The sequence below is a fragment of the Dendrobates tinctorius genome, unplaced genomic scaffold (genome assembly GCF_039654945.1).
Source record: "Dendrobates tinctorius isolate UK_male_01 unplaced genomic scaffold, ASM3965494v1 ptg000309l, whole genome shotgun sequence".
Taxonomy (NCBI): Eukaryota; Metazoa; Chordata; class Amphibia; order Anura; family Dendrobatidae; genus Dendrobates; species Dendrobates tinctorius.
In genome coordinates, this window is record NW_027361976.1 from 4,147,630 (window position 1) to 4,155,715 (window position 8,086).

The window sequence follows — 8,086 nt, forward strand, 5'->3', positions numbered from 1 at the left end:
AGAGAGAGAAGAGAAGGGGGGCCAAGGACTGAGCCCTGAGGTACCCCGACAGCGAGAGGAAAAGGAGATGACGTGGTGCCAGAGAACAAAACACTGAAGGACTAGTCAGAAAGATAGGAAGAGAACCAGGAGAGAGCGGTGTCCTTAATGCCTAGTGACTGGAGCCTAGAGAGTAGGAGACAGTGGTCAACAGTGTCGAAAGCTGCAGAAAGGTCGAGAAGAATGAGCAGAGAGCAGTATCACCAATATAATGTATACACAGCAGTCTATATACATTATATAGGGGATACTGTGACTTATAAATACAATATATGAGTGATACTGGTGTAGATATGTTACATAGGTGATACTGCACCTATACACACCAGTCACAGTATCACCTATATAATGTATATACAGCACTCACCTATATGATATATGCAACATAATATAGTATATAGTATAATGCTGTCTTAATATAGTGTATAATGTAGAGTTGTGCGTATATACGAGTATATAGTATAGAATGTACAGATGTTTATATAGTATGTTGCTGTGTATATAGTGTGGAATCCACACTATATACACTGGCACATCTCTACACTATATACACAGCTCCACTCTATATTCCTTAACACAGTATATATTGTGGAGCTGTATATACTTCTGCTATCCTCCGATAAGTTTAATCCAAGGTGTCATACCTAAATGATCATCACATCAAGTTCAAAATGAATTCGTAATCAGGCAACTCCTTACTGAAATTAAACCTACAAAAGCAACAGTTTAAAAAAAATCCTTATTATAAATCACACAAAAAAGTTTTTTTGTGCAAAAAAGTTTTAAATAATTTTATTAATAATCTCATAAAAACATGTATAAATACAAAAGGTGGAAGACTTGACAGCATAACTACTTGAAAAATTATATTGATAACAGCAAACACCATGTGAGAAAAAAGGCCGAGAGGCAATATCTAGCATAGGAAATAGGGTACAACAGTACAGGGATATCAATATATCCTAAAAAAACCTGTATACAAAAAAGTGTCTTAGGCATACATCATCATATACAGGTGTCATATTAAGTAAGCTGGGGGAGAAAAATCCTACCGCAAATAGTAGATACCGAACTTCCCTATTTTCTCTCTCTCTCTCTCTCTCTCTTTTTGGCGGATTTTGACTGATGCAAAAAACTGAAGTGTGAAAGAGGCCTAAGTTGTGAAAAAAGTGGCGGACTCTTTATTAGCCCATGTGGCAACGTTTCAGATCCATAACATCATCTTTTCTCTGCTGTGGAACTGAAAAGTTGACACATAGGCTAATAAAGAGTCCACCCCTACCCTGCTTCCTCAGGGCCCCGGCACTTGCGATACTTACCTCTTCCCACTCATCTGCTGCGGCGTCTTCTGACTGTGACGTTTCAGGTCAGAGGGTACAATGACGTCACATCTGTGCTACCTCTGCCTGAACAGTCACAGTGCAGATAGCCGGAAGACACCTACATTTTGGAGTCCGGAGCAGAGCAGCGGCCAGCAAGGAGAGGTGAGGATTTCAGTTTTGTTTTTTTTAATGTTTTGAGCAATTTATGGGGCCCATCATAGACTGTACTGTAGCATCATATCTGGCCCATCATACCCTGGAACATTATATGGAGCATCATATGGGGCCCATTATATACTGGAGCATCATATGGGGCCTATATATACGGAGTATCATATAGGGCCCACTATATATGGAGCATCATATGGGGCTCATTATATATGGAGCATCATATGGAGACTCATATGGGGTCCATTCTGTTTGGAGTAATATATAGGGCTCATCATATACTGTATGGAGTATTATATGGGGCCCATTCTGTTTGGAGTAATATATGAGGGCCATCATATTCTGTATGGAGCATTATATGGGGCCCATTCTGTATGGAGCAAGGTATGGGGCTCATTTTAACTGTATGGAGCATTATATGGTGCTCATTATACTATATGGAGCAATATATGGGGGCTCATGGAGCAATATATGGGGCTCATTATACTGTATGGAGCACTATATGGTACCCAAAATACTGTGTGGAGCAATATATGGGGCTCATTATACTGCATGGAGCAATATATGGGGCATGTTATTCTGTATGAAGAGCTATGTGGTGCCCACAATACTGTATGGAGGACTATGTGGTGCCCATAATACTGTATGGAGCAATATATGGGGCTTAATAAACTGTATGGAGCAATACATGGGGCTCATTATAATGTATGGAGCAGTATATGGGGCTCATTATACTGTATGGAGCAATACATGGGGCTCATTTTACTGTATGGAGCACTATGTGGTACCTATAAAACTGTATGGAGCATTATATGGGGGTTATTATTCTGTATGGAGCAATATATGAGGCTCATTATTCTACATGGAAGGCTATGTGGTGCCCATAATACTGTATGAAGCAATACAGTCATATGTAAAAGTTTGGGCACCCCTATTAATGTTAACCTTTTTTCTTTATAACAATTTTGGTTTTTGCAACAGCTATTTCAGTTTCATATATCTAATAACTGATGGACTCAGTTATATTTCTGGATTCAAATGAGGTTTATTGTACTAACAGAAAATGTGCAATCTGCATTTAAACAAAATTTGACCGATGCAAAAGTATGGGCACCCTTATCATTTTCTTGATTTGAACACTCCTAATTACTTTTTACTGACTTCCTGAAGCACTAAATTGGTTTTGTAACCTCATTGAGCTTTGAACTTCATAGCCAGGTGTATCAAATCATGAGAAAAGGTATTTAAAGTGGCCACTTGCAAGTAGTTCTCCTATTTGATTCTCCTATGAAGAGTGGCATCATGGGCTCCTCAAAACAACTCTCAAATGATCTGAAAACAAAGATTATTCGACATAGCTTTTCAGGGGAAGGATACAAAAAGTTGTCTCAGAGATTTAACCTGTCAGTTTCCACTGTGAGGACCATAGTAAGGAAATGGAAGAACACAGGTACAGTTCTTGTTAAGCCCAGAAGTGGCAGGCCAAGAAAAATATCAGAAAGGCAGAGAAGAATGGTGAGAACAGTCAAGGACAATCCACAGACCACCTCCAAAGACCTGCAGCATCATCTTGCTGCAGATGGTGTCACTGTGCATCGGTCAACAATACAGCGCATGCATAACGCCTTTTTGTATGACCAAACAACTCAATCTTTGTTTCATCAGTCCACAGGACCTTCTTCCAAAATGTAACTGGCTTGTCCAAATGTGCTTTTGCATACCTCAGGCGACTCTGTTTGTGGCGTGCTTGCAGAAACGGCTTCTTTCGCATCACTCTCCCATACAGCTTCTCCTTGTGCAAAGTGCGCTGTATTGTTGACCGATGCACAGTGACACCATCTGCAGCAAGATGATGCTGCAGGTCTTTGGAGGTGGTCTGTGGATTGTCCTTGACTGTTCTCACCATTCTTCTTCTCTGCCTTTCTGATATTTTTCTTGGCCTGCCACTTCTGGGCTTAACAAGAACTGTACCTGTGTTCTTCCATTTCCTTACTATGTTCCTCACAGTGGAAACTGACAGGTTAAATCTCTGAGACAACTTTTTGTATCCTTCCCCTGAAAAGCTATGTTGAATAATCTTTGTTTTCAGATCATTTGAGAGTTGTTTTGAGGAGCCCATGATGCCACTCTTCATAGGAGAATCAAATAGGAGAACTACTTGCAAGTGGCCACTTTAAATACCTTTTCTCATGATTTGATACACCTGGCTATGAAGTTCAAAGCTCAATGTGGTTACAAAACCAATTTAGTGCTTCAGGAAGTCAGTAAAAAGTAGTTAGGAGTGTTCAAATCAAGAAAATGATAAGGGTGCCCATACTTTTGCATCGGTCAAATTTTGTTTAAATGCAGATTGCACATTTTCTGTTAGTACAATAAACCTCATTTGAATCCAGAAATATAACTGAGTCCATCAGTTATTAGATATATGAAACTGAAATAGCTGTTGCAAAAACCAAAATTGTTATAAAGAAAAAAGGTTAACATTAATAGGGGTGCCCAAACTTTTACATATGACTGTATATGGGGCTCATTATACTGTATGAAGCAACATATGGGGCTCATTATTCTGTATGGAGCAATATATGGAGCATGTTATTCTGTATGGAGCACTATGTTGCGCTTATAATACTGTATGGAGCAAGATATGGGGCTCATACTGTATGGAGCAATATATGGGGCTTATTATACTGTATGGAGCAATATATGGGGCTCATACTGTATGGAGCAATATATGGGGCTCATTATACTGTATGGAGCAATATATGGGGCTCATACTGTATGGAGCAATATATGGGGCTCAGTATTCTGTATGGAGGGCTATGTGGTGTCTATAATACTGTATGGAGGACTATACTGTCTGATTTATGAACTATTGTAGAATGTACAATAGTTACAGTGCCTTGCGAAAGTATTCAGCCCTGTGATGGTGTGATATTTTATGTGGATGTCATTTTTTGTATATTCCTATTTTTAACAATTCCAGTTATTTTCATAGTGTTTTTCTTATTACATTGTAAGTCTACAGCCTCACTGTATCTGTCTCTTGATGACCCCCTGTAGTGCATTAATCCCTAAGGCCTTTTGTTCTCCTCTGGGAGGCAACTTGTTGGACTACCCCTGGACAAGGAAGGGGGTGGGGGGAAGAACGGCAGCTGGACAAGTCAGTTCCGGTAGAGACAAGATGGTAAAAAGGCTGCATTTCAGAGAGAAGGACCCATTTTTATCCTCTGGTGCTAGAGTTTTGAAATCTCGTTTCCCTGGACATTTTATCCTGATACTGGACTGCATTCTTATTCTGGACTATCTTAGCCTTTGTGTGGTGGACTGAATATGGACCTTTTCGTATTTTTGCCTGAATAAAGGTCTTGGAATTGTTCACTCTTCGCTTGCTCTGTTGATTGTGTGATACCAGAGAAGGACCCCGTGACAACTGGTGGCAGCAGTGGGATGTGATGGAGGTGCCCCACTCTAGCTGGATGCGTTTGTTAGTGGGGCTCCTGAACGGAAGCTTGGCGGAGGCTTACCGAACCATTGATGCACTGCGGAATCGGGATTATAACATTGTAAAGCGGACTATCCTGGATTACCATGCTATCACCCCAGACTCATATAGGGCCAAGTTCCGAGACCTCCCATGTACCACGGGGGGATCGTTTAGGATGTATGCACATAAGATGTCCGAGGAATGTCGGAGATGGCTGGAAGCAGAAAACACCTTTACTGTGGAAGATGTTATACAGGCGTTCCTTATAGAACAATTTCTTGCCAAGTGCCCTGCAGAGGTACGGGAATGGGCCCGGGAGCGCACGCCGTGTACCGTGGATAGAGCTGCTGCCCTGGCCGATGAAGCACTTACTATCCGGCCGCAATGGAGGAGGCTTCTGGACAATGAACCACGGCCTGCTCACGCGCCCCGTCCCCCTCCAATTATATCTGCCCTTCCACCTAGTCGCAAGCCGATGACAATCACACCTCACAATCCTAGGCCCCAACAGTTCCGACCACGACCTGGGGGTATCACAGAGAGGAGGTGTTATGGGTGTGGGCAACCTGGACATTTGCAGTCTGGCTGTCCCTCCAGGATTCGGAGGGAGCCCCACCTCGTCCAGTGCATCTTGTACATTCCACCACACCTGAGGAAGAGCTACCACCACCCCCACCAGAGTGGACCACCGACCACGGCACCATAGATACCCCTCCTGGAGTGTACGGACTCCGGCCTCTGTCCTTTAGCTACTCAGAGCAACGGCAACGCCACCTGCAGGATGTCTTTATTGATGGATACAAAGTGTCAGGATTTAGAGACACGGGGGCATTCTTGACTATCGCTGACCCCCGTGTGGTTCGACCCGAGGCAATTTACCAGGGCCCGGGAATTCCCATTGTCCTGGCGGGCGGTGCCCGCAAATATATACAGCGAGCTTCTGTGCGTTTGGATTATGGTTGTGGAGAAAAACTGTGTTGGATTGGAGTTATGGGAGGACTTCCTGCAGATATCCTCCTTGGGAACGACATTGGGGAGTTACAGTGCCAATTTGTGGGAGCAGTCACCCGACTACAGGCCCTTCAAGCACTACGTCATCCGGACGCCACCGGGGAGCAACCACCACGAACCGCATCAGAGTCGGTAAGCAATACTTTCGCTGCTACTACATTGGGAGAGTCTTGGGACAGAGAGGAGTTTAGGAGAGAAATAGAGGGTGACACTACCTTAGCAGCCCTTAGGCGAAAGGCAGAAACTGGGCACATGGGAGATAATGGGGATGGCTTCACTCGAGAAAACGGACTGTATTATCGTGTAACAAAGGGCAGTGACCAGGGCAACCCTGACGCAACGACCAGGCAACTCATTGTCCCTCAGAAGTACAGGGCACAGCTACTTCAACTGGCCCATGACATCCCCTTGGCTGGGCATCAAGGGAGAAAAAGGACTGAAAAGAGTCTCACCCAAAGTTTTTACTGGCCGGGCGTCTCGCAGTCGGTAGCCCATTATTGCCGCACCTGTGATGTGTGCCAGCGAATGCGGCATCCAGGAGCTCGACATAAGGTACCCCAGCAATCCCTGCCCATAATTGAGGAACCATTTCAACGTGTAGCCGTCGACATCATAGGTCCTCTGGCCCACCCCAGCAGGTCAGGGAAAAAATATATCCTGACCGTGGTGGATTATGCCACTAGGTATCCTGAAGCTGTGGCCCTGTCCAGTATTACAGCAGTAAAGGTAGCAGAGGCCCTTGTTACCATCTTTACCCGGGTAGGGTTTCCTAGTGAAATATTGTCGGATCAAGGCACTCAGTTCATGTCAGATCTGGTCCAGTCCCTATGGCATACCGGTGGTGTTCGAGCCATTCGCACCACCCCATACCACCCGCAGACCAACGGACTATGTGAACGCTTTAATGGAACCTTAAAAACTATGCTGAGGGCTTTTGTTGACGTTGAAAAAGACTGGGAAAAGTACCTGCCACATCTCCTCTTTGCCTATCGGGAGGTTCCCCAAGAGTCCACAGGGTTCTCTCCCTTCGAACTACTGTTTAGCCGGAAGGTCCATGGGCCTCTCACTCTTCTGAAATAACAATTGGAGGGAGACATCTCAGATACCGGAATTCCCATCGTTCCCTATGTTCTAGAGCTTAGAGACCGTCTCGCCCAGCTAGCTACCTTCGCTAAAGAACATCAGCGAATGGCCCAGTCCAGACAAAAAACCTGGTATGACCGTAATGCCAGGAACCGGGAATTTATGGAAGGACAGCAAGTGCTCATGATTACTGCTTCCCCTGCCAACAAGCTTCAAGCAGTGTGGGAAGGCCCTTATCAGGTTGTCAAGAAAATTAATGACACTATGTTATTGCCCTGGACTCCAGTGGTCGACGACAGAAAACCGTCCACATTAACATGCTGAAAGACTACCACGACCGATCTCTGCCTGTTCTAGCTGTCTGCCACCCCCTTAGTGATACCGCCGATGACGAGTATCTCCCAGATCTCCTCCAGGTTGCCCAAGCGGGAGGATCACTGGAACAAGTGCCCCTGGGCTCCCATTTATCGGATATACAAAAGGACGATATTGTCGCCGTACTAAGGCCGAGGGCTGCTGCTTTCTCCTCATAGCCAGGGAAGACTACTCTCACCAGTCACCATGTGGAAACCCCCCGACAACGCCCCATCCAGCAGGCTGCCTACCGGGTTCCAGAGGCTGTTCAAGGCATGATAAAGAACGAACTGGAGATGAAACAACTGGGAGTTATTCAGCCATCCCACAGTTCTTGGGCCTCTCCTGTCGTCCTGGTCCCCAAGAAGGATGGTACAACACGATTCTGCGTTGATTACAGACAACTAAATGATGCCACCAAGAGTGATGCTTATCCCATGCCCAGGATTGATGATCTATTGGATTGTCTGGCCAGTGCCCAATTTGTGACCACGTTAGACTTGAGCAAAGGGTACTGGCAGATACCCTTAACGGAGGACGCTCAGGAGCGCTCAGCCTTCATTACTCCATTTAGGCTTTAGGAGTTCCTGGGAATGCCCTTTGGGATGAAAACTGCCCCCGCTAC